The 12,803-nt window shown below is 40.1% G+C and overlaps 1 pseudogene; it reads left to right on the forward strand.

The window, feature by feature from the left end:
* Window positions 1-6,945: 6,945 nt before the first annotated feature.
* Window positions 6,946-7,801, forward strand: LOC126030049 (olfactory receptor 7A17-like; annotated as a pseudogene).
* The last annotated feature ends 5,002 nt before the right edge of the window (window positions 7,802-12,803 follow it).

Genomic DNA, 12,803 nt, shown 5'->3' on the forward strand with positions numbered 1-12,803 from the left:
TCCCCAATTATTTCTAAATGGATTGGAAATGCTTTGAATAAATTTTAATTTTGTTTTGTATGGGGATCACACTCAGCTGTGCTGAAGGCTAACTCTTGGTTCTCTGCTCAGGGGCCACTTCTGGTGGGCTTGTGGGTCAGGGATCAAACCAAGGTTGGCTGTGTGCAAGACAAGCACCCTTCCTGCTGTACTGTACCTTGGGCCCAAATTTTTAATTTTATGCATATCTTAAAGATAACCTTCCCTAGATGAAAGATATTTTTTGTTTGATAATATTTTCTTTGTTTTTGGGCCATATTTGGAAGTGCTCAGAGCTTATTCCTGGTTCTTTGCTCAGCGATCTCTCCTGGTAGTGCTGAGGAGATTATAAGTGGGCCAGGATTTGAACCTGGATTGTCTGTGTGCAAGGCAAGCACCCTACTCATGGTACTATTGCTCTGGCCAAGGTCAACAATTTTAATATGTTATGACTTTGACACTTAGTGATCTTATAATACAATTTTGTATTGAGGCATCAAGATGCATAATTTATAATAGTGTGAATATTCAGGGTCCAGGCTCCCATGCTGCCTCTCACTAACCCACCATCAAGGTTTCTTTTTCCCTTTATCTTCATCCCCATTCCACTGGCTTTCCTATCAAGGCTGGCTTTAAGTTCCATTGTTTCTCTTCTTAACCCCCTCAATTATATCCTGCATATAAAGGCGATCATTAGATGTTTTTCTTTTTCCTATTGGCTCCCTTTACATAGGATTGTACCCCCTTCCACCCAAGTTTCAGGAAAATGTTCTTTGCTTATACTCTTTGCTTATATTGTGGGTCATTATTTTATTGCTGTGGGTCATTCTCTGATCATGGAGAGTAAAAAAATCCCCAAATTTTCTTCCAAAGAAGAGGCTGTCTCTTCACACTGACATCTCAATTTCTTCTTCTTTGAATTATGTGGGCTTATAGGGTAAAGTGTTTTTACTCAGAGGAAGATAAATGAATGAACTGAACAATTTTGTGAACAAAGATTGATTGCATAAACGTCCTTTCCAATTTTCAATACTAGTGTATAATGACCCACTTAGTGATTTGAAGGAAATATATGATGGTGTATTATTATGAAAGTCAGAAGCCTGAAATAGTTCTAATTGGGTTAAAGTATTGATGTATGTAGAGCTAAGTTTTATTTAAGGTTACAGAGAAGGACCAATTTGTTGCATTTTTCTAATCTTAAGTGCAACCCTCAATTTAGTTCTTAAATTCAATAAACTGTATAAAATTGTATTTATCAATCAATGAAATAAATGACACTAGCTAACCTTTGATATAAGTGTGAAATTTCTAATTATTTTGGTATCTGTGTCATAAAGACTAGGTGAGTAGTACTCAAGATTTTTTATTTTGTTTGTTTTTGGGTCACACCATTGTCGTTCAGGGTCTACTCCTGGCTATGAGCTCTGAAATCACTCCTGGCTTGGGGGACCATATGAGACACCGGGGGATCGTATCGAGGTCTGTCCTAGGCTAACACAGGCAAGGCAGACTCCTTACAGCTTGCATCACCTCTCCGGCCCAGTACTCAAGATTTTTGTCAAAGATAATAAATTTTCTCCCCTGCTGAATAGAGGATAAATATCTAGGATGGGGGCCGGAGCGGTGGCGCTAGAAGTATAAGACATCTGCCTTGAAAGCCCTAGCCTAGGAGCCAGCGAGGTGGCGCTAGAGGTAAGATGTCTGCCTTGCAAGCGCTAGCCAAGGAAGGACCACGGTTCGATCCCCCGGCATCCCATATGGTCCCCCCAAGCCAGGGGCAATTTCTGAGCGCTTATCCAGGAGTAACCCCAATCCCCCGGCGTCCACTATGGTCCCCTCAAGCCAGGAGCGATTTCTTAGCGCATAACTAGGAGTAACTCCTAAGCGTCAACGGGTATAGCCCCAAAACAAAAACAAAAAAACAAACAGAAATATTTTCCAGTATGTGTAAGTGCTTGTGAATCCATCCTCCAAAAGTCAATATTTTGGAAGACTTAAAGGATATCATTCAGCTAATTTGTCTTGGAAGACAACTTCAGGAGAGGATTCTAGGAAGTTAGAACTTCTGAAAAGAGAAGAATTCATGAAAGAAAAGAATAAAAACCAAATCCACCTGCTTCTAAGCTCATCTCTGGGGAACAAAAGTAACTCTCAGTAAACTTTCCTTTAGTCCAGGCTGTTTGTCCATGGGGAAATCATCTGCTCAGAGGTTGGAACAACTGAGGGAAATGCATGTAATGAGCAGATGTTGTAAATATTTGCTCTGCCCAGTCTTAGATTGGAGGGGTTGCTGCATTTGGCTGAAAGACTATTGCTTCATTTCTTCTTGCCAAAGACAGTGAAATTGTCTGGAAGGCACCTTCAGGCTCTTTGTCAGCTATCCAGGTGGAGATTGAATTCCACATAGAGAGCTTCCCATCAGCTCCTGTACAGGTGGGCCCAATGGTCAGCAGATGCTAAAGAATGAGTTAGAATAGATCCAGAGCCAATCACACAGAACTGATTATACCTGTCAATTCTCAGCCTAGAATGGAAACCACTGGTCTCATTTGCTGCTGTCTAATTATTGCTTGATGAATGAATTCAGAAAGACATAGGTATACTGAGTGAAACTCATTTTGAGGAAGAAATATAAAAAAGAAAATGCTGGGGCTGGAGCAGTGGTGTAAGTGGTAAGGCGTCTGCCTGCACGTGCTAGCCTAGGATGGATCACGGTTCTATCCCTCGGCATCCCATATGGTCCCCCAAGCCAGGAGCGATTTCTGAGCGCATAGCCCAGAGTAACCCCTGAGCGTCACCGGGTGTGGCCCCAAAGCAAATATAAAAATAAAAGGAGAGAAAATTCTATCCGAGGAATCTAGAAATTTAAGGGAGGAAAAGAGAAGTCTGGAACGATCCTAGAGAAAAGAAGGAATTTATAATTATTGCTAAGAGAGGACATATCGAAAAGCATATTGGAAAAAATATAGAGGGACTGAAGAGAGATAGTACAGTGAGTAGGATAAATGCCTTTCATGTCACTGATTTGGGTTCAATCCTTGGCACCCATAGAGTCCTCTGAGCACTGTCAGGAGTTATTTTTAAGTTCAGAGTCAGGGGAAACTCGTGAACATTTCTGGGTCTGACCCAAGAACAAAACCAAGTATCAAGATAAAGACTAGTGCTTCTTGTAGTGGGCGATATTGCATTTTGGTGGATGTTAGAATGGTCTAGGATGGTAATAGGAGCTGTGAGTGCAATTGTGTTCTGAATGTTCAGAAAGCAATTGCATTCTGTTCAGATTAAGAAGGTAACATTCCAGGGGGTGCTGAGAAAATGTTTCTTTTCCTGAAAAGTGAGCAGCAGACCAAAAAAAAGAAGCTTGGGAACTTCTGATCTAGACAAATAGCAAATGTTCCCAAATAGCAGTGCACGATGATTTAGCAGAATGTTTCTGCACTGTAAGGCTCATGTGAAAAATTATATTAATAGTTTATGGTACATGCTTTATCCCTTTATCTTTACTCATTTTATTTTCATCCATGTTCATATTCTTAACTTGGCTGTAGTGTTCATTTCTGCTGCAGTTTCTCAGTTCTGTTTGAGGTACAGTTGTATTAAACAATTTAATCTGATTCTATTATTTTTGTAGTTTATTTCATTTCATCACTTACCATCTGCCTAAATTTGATTCTAAAGAGAGGCATGTAATTCACACTGCATTATAAAATACAGACAAATCAGGTAAAATCATCCCCACTTATTAGGATTTTGAGTTATAATGGAAAAGTTAGAGATAATAATATATGTATGTCTAAACATAATATGTAGAAACACATATGTGTCAGTGTTTCTCAGGCATGGATCATGTATGCAATGTCTGGTGGGTAAAAGGATTTTTTTTTTTTTGGTTTTTGGGTCACACCCGGCAGCGCTCAGAGGTTACTTCTGGCTCTATGCCTAGAAATCGCTCCTGGCAGGTTGGGGGGGACCCTATGAGATGCTGAGATTCCAACCACCATCCTTGTGTATGCAAGGCAGATGCCCTACCTCCATCTATCTCTCCGGCCTGCTAAAAGGATTATTTTTCAAAATTTTTTATTTTATCAAAACCATTGTAATCTACAAAATCTTTCATAATTTATAGTTGAATTTCAGATTTCAGTGAATTAGGGCCATTTCTACCATCAGTATCAACTTTCATCCACCAATGATCCCTGGCCTGCCAGTATAACTGGTCCATACAAGTTTAGATGGTTGAAGTTTAGGTCTCCTGATTCTATTGTTGGTTAATTTGGCTTAGATATTTTGTTCTGTCCTTTTTCTCTACCAATGCACCTGAGACCTCATGGCACCTGGTCTCCATCCTTTCTTCTTAGTTTTACAAAAAAAAATGCAGAAATATGAGGTAAAAAAAGTGATCTATGTCCCAAGTTTCTATAAAAAAGGTGGGATTCCCTATTTAATAGCATGTGTAGGAGTTAAAGAGTAATGGGCCAACTCAGAGCAAGGGTTGAGTTCAGTGAATAAGTCAAAGTTGAGATCATGACCCAATCTGAGTAACCACAAAAAATGTGCTATGTAATAAAACTGAGAAAGGAACTTGACCATATAGCATGTGGTCACCTCCATCTTAGTTTTTCAGATAAATAGATAAATAGGTATTTATCTATAAATAGATAAATAGAACAAACTCAGAAAAAGTGGTCTTGAGATTCCATTAAAATCTCCCAACCTTTTATGTGCTTTACCTATTTCCTTTTATGAATGTTGTTTTATTTCCTTGGTTTGGGATATTTCAACCTGTGGTCTTTGTTACCCTAAAATTTTTACATGGTTTGGATGAACTAATATTCCTTCTTTTCTATTTTCCTGAGCATTATGGGCGTAGAAAGAGAGATGAAATGTTTCTAGAATAAAGGAAGCTTTTCTCCACTCAGTCTCAGGGAACATGTGTTTAAAGATTTTTCTTCTATCCCTGATTTCCATCTGTCTGTCCACTTCTCACATTCTCTCAGTGATGGTAAATGTCATGTGAATGAAAGCAATCTGTTATATTAATTATTTATTAATGAGTCCTAGTAGTTTGGATGGTCAGGCCTTTCTTGGCTCAGCTCAGTGCCTGCAGTCGGTAGAAACAGGGTGACAGCAAAGAAATGATCCACAGGCAGTCAGATGAAGTTTCAGGAGACATCCAGTTTTATTACAAAGCCCTAACCACCATGTGACTTCTAAGTTAAGCTTTATTCAGCAGCCTCCATCAGCTGCCCTGCATCCATCCTCTCTGATCTCTCCTTGCTGCCTCTGCCTCTCTTCCCTCCCCCTCCAAGGCAACTCTTAATTACCAACAAAGACCCCTCCCAGCAGTGGGAGGGTCTCACCATCTAGTTGAGCATAGCCTTTGTCTTGTGGGGAGAGGGTAACAGCAATCCTTTAGGTACCTGGGCTCATATATTTCAGTATGACCCCTTGTAACAAAATAGATGCTCAAAGCCAATCCACAAATGGTATTAAGGAAGAGTTCTATAGCAGAGCACATTAGAAATAATTATTTTGTTAAAAACCTTATTTTGGCCACACTTCATAGGGCTTACTCTTCATTCTGCTCTCAGGGATTACTCCTAGTAGTGCTCAGGACATATTATTGGGTGCTGGGATGAAACCTGGGTTGACCTTATGAAATAATTATTATTTCAGCCACAGTAATAAGATTTCTAAAGTGTAAAAGGTGCATAGTGTGGGTGAAGAATTTAGGTCTCTGCAATTACCATTCTCTTTGCTGCCCACAAAATCCCTTAGATACATTGGTGACTCCTGTCTTCTTTCATTGAGATCTTCATTGACATGTCCTGATATGACCTGAGAATCAATGAAATTAGCTAAAAAAAACCAAACACTTCCAATACTTTCCTATAGACTTCTGTTTCCTTGCTTTCGATTACTGGTCACCATTTGAACATGGCATCCAAATACCTTCTTTCATGCTCTATCATCAAGATCTAAGGGCTTGAGTTTCAGTACGTTATATTCAATATAGGAGAGTTTCTTGAATGTGATTGACACCCAAGAGATATTATGTAAAAATATTAAATATATTTTCTGTTTTGGGGGGCCACACCCAACAATGCTCATTTCTGGCTCTGCACTCAGAAATTACTCCTGTGAAGCTTTGAATAAAACCTGGGTCAGCCACACAAAATGCAAGTGTCTTCTCCCCTTTATTGTCTCCCAGCCCAATGTTTTCTCTTTTCCTTTGTTCTCCCAAGTGGTGTCCAGGAGGCCTTGAGGTTACACACAGACATTAACTGGGCTAGCAGCTTAAGGCAGTTTAAGGCAAGGAACCAAGGAGGGTTTGCTTCTAGGGCTACGCAGGGTCAGGGGTTGTTCTGGCCATTCCAATGGTGTTTTAAAGTTCCCCTGTGGGTGCTTACAAATCACATATAGTTTCAGAAATTGACCAGGACTGGCTGTATGCAAGGCATGAACTTTAATTCCTGTGTTGTTTTTCCACTTATAAATGGTTTCTTCCCATCCAAGTACTAATCAGGTCTGACCCTGCTTAGCTTTTGAGATCAGACAATATTAGTGTGATATAGATGTAACCATATGTGGTATCTTCAATAAATGAGTCAAATGCTTGAATTTGGGGTTGGGGGGAATGAACAAATTTAGAGTGGAGTGAAACATAAATCCTCACTAGGAATGGAATTTCGGTTCTTCTACACCACAGACAGAAATTAATGTCTTGATTGCAAAGTATACTTCATAACATTCAGATGAGGCAGTAATGCTAATAATCTAAAACAAATTATTATCTTCCTTTTTCCTGGCAGTCTTTGTCACCTCATGAAAGCACACAACCATACAGGATTTGTAGAATTTCTTCTCCTGGGGCTTGCAAAAGAACCAGATCTGCAGCCCCTTATCTTTGGGATTTTCCTCTCCATGTACCTGATTACTGTGCTTGGAAACCTGCTCATCATAATGGCTGTAACCTCAGACTCCCACCTCCACACCCCCATGTACTTCTTCCTCTCCAACCTGTCCCTTGTAGACATCTGCTTCACCACCACCACTGTCCCCAAGATGCTGCAGAACATCCAGACACACAGCAAAGTCATCTCCTATGAGGGCTGCATCACCCAGATGTATTTTTTCATACTGTTTGCAGCAATGGACATCTTTCTCCTGGCTGTGATGGCTTATGACCGCTATGTGGCCATCTGCCACCCCTTGCACTACACAATCATCATGAACCCCAGACTCTGTGGACTTCTGGTGTTGGGATCTTGGACCATGAGTGCTCTAAATTCCTTGTTAGAAAATTTATTGATTTTGCGATTGTCCTTCTGTGAACATTTGGAAATTTCACACTTTTTCTGTGATTTCAATAAGGTGCTCCAACTTGCCTGTTCTGACACCTTTCTTAATGACGTGGTCAAATATTTGGTTGTGGTGGTCATGGGTGGTGGCCCTTTTGCTGGGATCCTTTACTCCTACTCAAAGATTGTCTCCTCCATCCGTGCAATCTCCTCTGCTCAGGGCAAGTATAAAGCCTTTTCCACCTGTGCATCTCACCTCTCCGTGGTCTCGTTATTTTTTTGCACAGCTCTAGGTGTGTATCTGAGCTCTGCAGCTGCTTTCAGCTCTCACTCTAGTGCCATCACCTCAGTGATGTACACGGTGGTCACACCCATGTTGAACCCCTTTATCTATAGTCTCAGGAATAAAGACATCAAAAAGGCACTGAAAAGTTTCATTGGGAGGAAAACTCCATAAAGGCCAATGTTACTGGCTCTAACCAAATGCTGGAGATCACAGGACCTCAAAAAGCATAGAGTGAAGAAGTATGATCTCTAATGCAATTGTAGAAATAAAACTTCTTTATTTACTGAAATTTTTGTACCTCCCTACTTATTCCAAATATATTTCCAACCTTTCATATGCATTAAAAATCCTAGTATCCAATGGAATTGTTTGGATTTTTTTTGTTTGTTTTTGTTTTTTGGGTCACACCCGGCAGTGCTCAGGGGTTACTCCTGGCTATCTGCTCAGAAATAGCTCCTGGCAGGCACGGGGGACCATATGGGACACCGGGATTCAAACCAACCACCTTAGGTTCTGGATCGGCTACTTGCAAGGCAAACACTGCTGTGCTATCTCTCCGGGCCCTTGTTTGGATTTCTTAAGAATAATTTTGTCCTTCTCAATTTAATATTTATAATAACAACAATAATAATTTTCCTGAATATTAAACTAGGGGCCTCACACTTGCAATACATGGACTTGATAACTGAACCACATCTTGCCACAATAATATATTTTAGGGGCCAAGAGTGATAGTGTATCAGGAGGATAATTACTTTGCATTTAATCAACCTAAATTCAATTCCCAGCATCTGATATGGTCCACTAAGCCCTCTGGGAGGGATCTTTCAATATAGAGCCAGGAGTAAGCCTTACACATATCTCGGTGTGGTTCCCCCAAATATATTTATATTATCCACAAGTAGGTCCTGAGTTTTGCTGAGAAATATTCTGATAGTCATTGCACCCCATTGGGAAAAAACTAAATTTCTGGGGTTGTAGCAATAACACAGTGGGTAGGGCATTTGCCTTGCCAACAACAGATCTGGGTTTGATCCTTGACATCTCACATAATTCCCCAAGCCAGACAGGAATAATTTCTGAGCTCTTAGCCAGGAGTAGCCCTCGAGAGCCACCGGGTGTGACCCAAAAACCTAAAAAGAAATATAATCTTGACAAGAACCCATTTCTTTATATAGGAGAGGACAATCTGAGATTATGGCTGTGTCCTTGTATCACTGACATTTAAAAAATATCACCATTGCAATAGACATTCCTGTAATAAGAAGTGGTAGTAATTTCCTGGCCTTATAAAAATGTCGCTGGGTTTATTTTTTATCATTAGGATACCTTAATTACATTCAGGCTCTCTGCTCATACTGCCTGCTATAATAGTTTAAAAATAGTATATATATATATATGTCTGCCTGTGGAGTCTCTCTTGCTCTTTCTACTAATTTTTGCAATGTAAACAAGTAGGTAGACATGCAACCTTCAAAGTTAAAGATGACTTTGAAGCAAAACCTTGAGGGAACTTTGTATTACTGTGTAATACATTTGCTTTTGAGATGAACTTGGCCTTAGGGATGCAAGGAACACTGGCGTCATCAGGGAAGCAACTGTACTATGGAATGAGGCTTGGTTGACATTGTCTATGTTTTTTTTCATATTACCCCTCTTGGAAAGCCCCATTGTTGTCTACTATATTTAGATCAAATCGGAAGTCACCCAAGTGTTCCCCATTCATGAGCATGTTCAGGACAATGTATTACACAATGGAATACCAATCAGTCACTAGAAAATAGAAAAATCTTGTGTTTGGTACATGCAACAGAAAGAGGTGATGTAAATAAAATAAGTTAGAAGGATAAGGACAAATGCTAGGCATTCTCACTCAGAGAAACAAAATAAGAAACATACTTGGAATAATGGTGCTTAAATAAAGATTTATATTAAAAATAAATAAATATTTCAAATTAAAAAATATAAGAAAGTTCCAGTGTCCAGCAATAATAGTTTCTTAGGCCTTAGACCACAGAAGTAGTGAATGAGTGAAAGTGTCCGGTGGACTCTGGTGGAGGGAAATTGGTACTTTGGTGGTATTTGTGATGTGACAAAATTGTAACCCTAAAGTGGACAAACATTTGTACTCTTGTAAATGAATGCTATCCCAACAAAAACCAATTAGTTCAAAATATTTATATTAAAATTAGATCTCCCAAGTGATATACTTACACTCTTAGATTCTCAAGAACAGAAAAGAAATATACCTATTTATGACAGCATTATTTAAAATAGCCAAGATCTTGATAGAACCCAAGAATCCAAAGCCAGAGGAACAGACAAAGAAGTTGTGGTGTATAAACATAGTGAAATACTAGTCAGCTATTGGAAAAGTAAAATCCGAACCTTTTCATAAAACATAATGAAACTGAGGGGGTCTTGCTTAGATAAATAAATCAGAAGACAATAAAGACAATCTTGCCTACAGTAGATATACTGAAGAAAGCAAAAAAAAAATTCAACTCCCCCACCTCCCAAAAAGTTAGGCTATAAGCAAGGCAAATGCCCTACCCACTGTACTATTTCTCTGGCCCTTGTTTCTAGACTTTTTGATAATCTCACTGGTATGAGATGATCTCTCATTGGCACAATGGTTTGAATTTTCCTGATAATAAATGAGTGTGAACATTTTTTCATATGTCTACTGGCCACCTGTCTTCTTTGAGAAATATTTGTTCATTTTTTTCTCAAAATACATTTTGCTGTTCTGCTGAACGTTAATAACACTTTATGTTATTAGCATGTTGTGCTATTCTGTGTACTATTTTGTGTTATTAGCATGCTATCAGCAAAACATATGACATTGTGCTGAATGTGAACAGCATAATAGTTAAGGCTATTTCCTCTCACAAAGTATTCTGACATTGTGTTGAATGTTAATAGAGTCCAGATGGAGAAAACCCTGAGTCAATGAACATTTTTATTTTTATTTTTTATTTTTGTTTTTCGGCCACACCCAGTGACACTCAGGGGTTACTCCTTGCTATTCACTCAGAAATCAATCCTGGATTGGGGGACTGTATGGGACGCCAGGGGATTGAACCGTGGTCTTAGGCTAGCGCGTGCCCAGCGCTCTGGTCTCATATTTGCATTTTTAAAGTATAAAATTAGGACTGGGGTGACAGCACAGCGGTAGGACGTTTGCCTTGCACGTAGCCAATCCAGGATGAACCCTGTTTCAATCCCTGTTATCCCATATGGTCTCCCGAGCCTGTCAGCAGCAATTTTTGAGTGCAGAGCCAGGGGTAACCCCTGAGTTCTGCTGGATGTGGCTCCAAAACAAAACAAAACAAAACAAAAGTATAAAATTATTTAAAAAAATTAAATTTAAACCCATGTGACTAAAAAAGTTATTCATAGTTGGGTTTTAGACATAAAATATTTCAATACCAAGCCCATCACCAGTGTCAATCTTTCTTCACCATTTTTCCCTAGTTTATCCCATGCCACTCATCCACCCCAATCTGCCATCAAAACGGGCACCTTTTTAAGATTGGTTGTTAAAATTTGGGCCTCATGATTTTATTGTTGTTGACTCTGGCTTGAATATTTAGTTTTTTTTTTTGTTTTGTTTTTTGGGCCACACCCATTTGATGCTCAGGGGTTACTCCTGGCTAAGCACTCAGAAATTGCCCCAGGCTTGGGGGAACCATATGGGACACCAGGGGATAGAACCGTGGTCGTGATCTTTCCTTGGCTAGCGCTTGCAAGGCAGACACCTTACCTCTAGTGCCACCTCGCCGGCCCCTAGTTATTTTTTTTTAACACCATTAATGCACCTGAGACCCCCTTGGTCCATGTCCCCCATTTTTTCATATTTATCTTTCTCTTCCACTCATATTTTTTGGGCCACACCCAGCATTGCTCAGGGATTATTCCTGGCTCTGTGTTCAGAAATCTCTCCTGTCAGGTTCAGAATACCATATGGGATGCTGGAGATCTAACCAGGGTTCATCCTGGGTTGGCTGCATGCAAGGCAAACACCCTACTACTATGCTATCACTCTGGCTCATCCACTCAATTTCTATTTTTTTTTTTTTGGATTTTGGGTCACACCTGACAGCTCTCAGGGGCTACTCCTGGCTCTCGGCTCAGAAATTGCTCCTGGCGGGCTCCGGGGACCATATGGGATGTGGGATTTGAACCACTGTCCTTCTGCATGCAAAGCAAATGCCTTACCTCCATGCTATCTCTCTGGCCCCACACTCAATTTCTTTCCTTCTCCTCACTATACTCTGGGGCCTGAAGTTGAACACCCGCTTTTTTTTTTTTTAACCAACAGCTGCCATCCAATTGGTTCCCATCCCCTCACAAATTAGTGTGGTCCATTGCTGTTTGTAATTGCTCAACCGCCAATCAATTTGACAACTCATTTCAGTCTTTTTTTTTTCAAAGTAGATTAGTTGACATGTATTTATTTATATTTCTTTTTGGCCTACCCCTGTCAGTACTCGGGACTTACTCCTGGCTCAGGGGTCATTCCTGGCAGACTCTGAAGACCATATAGGGGTACTGGGGACTGAACCCATATTGGCTGCATGCAAGGCAATTGCCCTACCCACTAAAATATTGCTCCAGTACCTCTCTGTGGAAAAATTTAAGAGAAGTATTACAGAAAGATCTGGAAGATTAGAACTTGGGAAAAGAGAGGAAGTCAGGAGGAAAGATAATAACAACAAGACTTCTCTGAATTCTCACCTGGTCTATTGGGAATACAGATTCTCCAGGAAAAATTTCCTTTGGTCCAAACTGGGGTCCATAGGGAAATCATGTGCATGGAGGAGGTTGGGGTAACCAGAGGGAAAAACACCTAATGAGCAGACATGGAGTGCTGTTAATATATCTTCTCTTCAGTCTTGGACTGGATGGGATGTGGTCATTGCTTTTTGCTAGGGGCTTGATGTTTCATCTCTTTCAGCTGAAGACAGAGATTTCCTGGTAGAGCTTCAACCTCTATCATCAATCATCCTGGTATAATTTGAACTTCTACTGGACAATTTCTTAAGGATTCTCACTAAGGTGATTCCAGTGACTCATTAGAACCGGTAGAAAGAGTCAGAGAGAATCAAAACTAATCATATTTACGTGAGAACCCTTGGCAGCCTCCAGCCTAGCTCAGTAACTAGCAAATTGGAGTTGGAGAGAAAGCATGG

Source organism: Suncus etruscus, chromosome 15, assembly GCF_024139225.1.
Source record: "Suncus etruscus isolate mSunEtr1 chromosome 15, mSunEtr1.pri.cur, whole genome shotgun sequence".
NCBI classification, from domain to species: Eukaryota; Metazoa; Chordata; class Mammalia; order Eulipotyphla; family Soricidae; genus Suncus; species Suncus etruscus.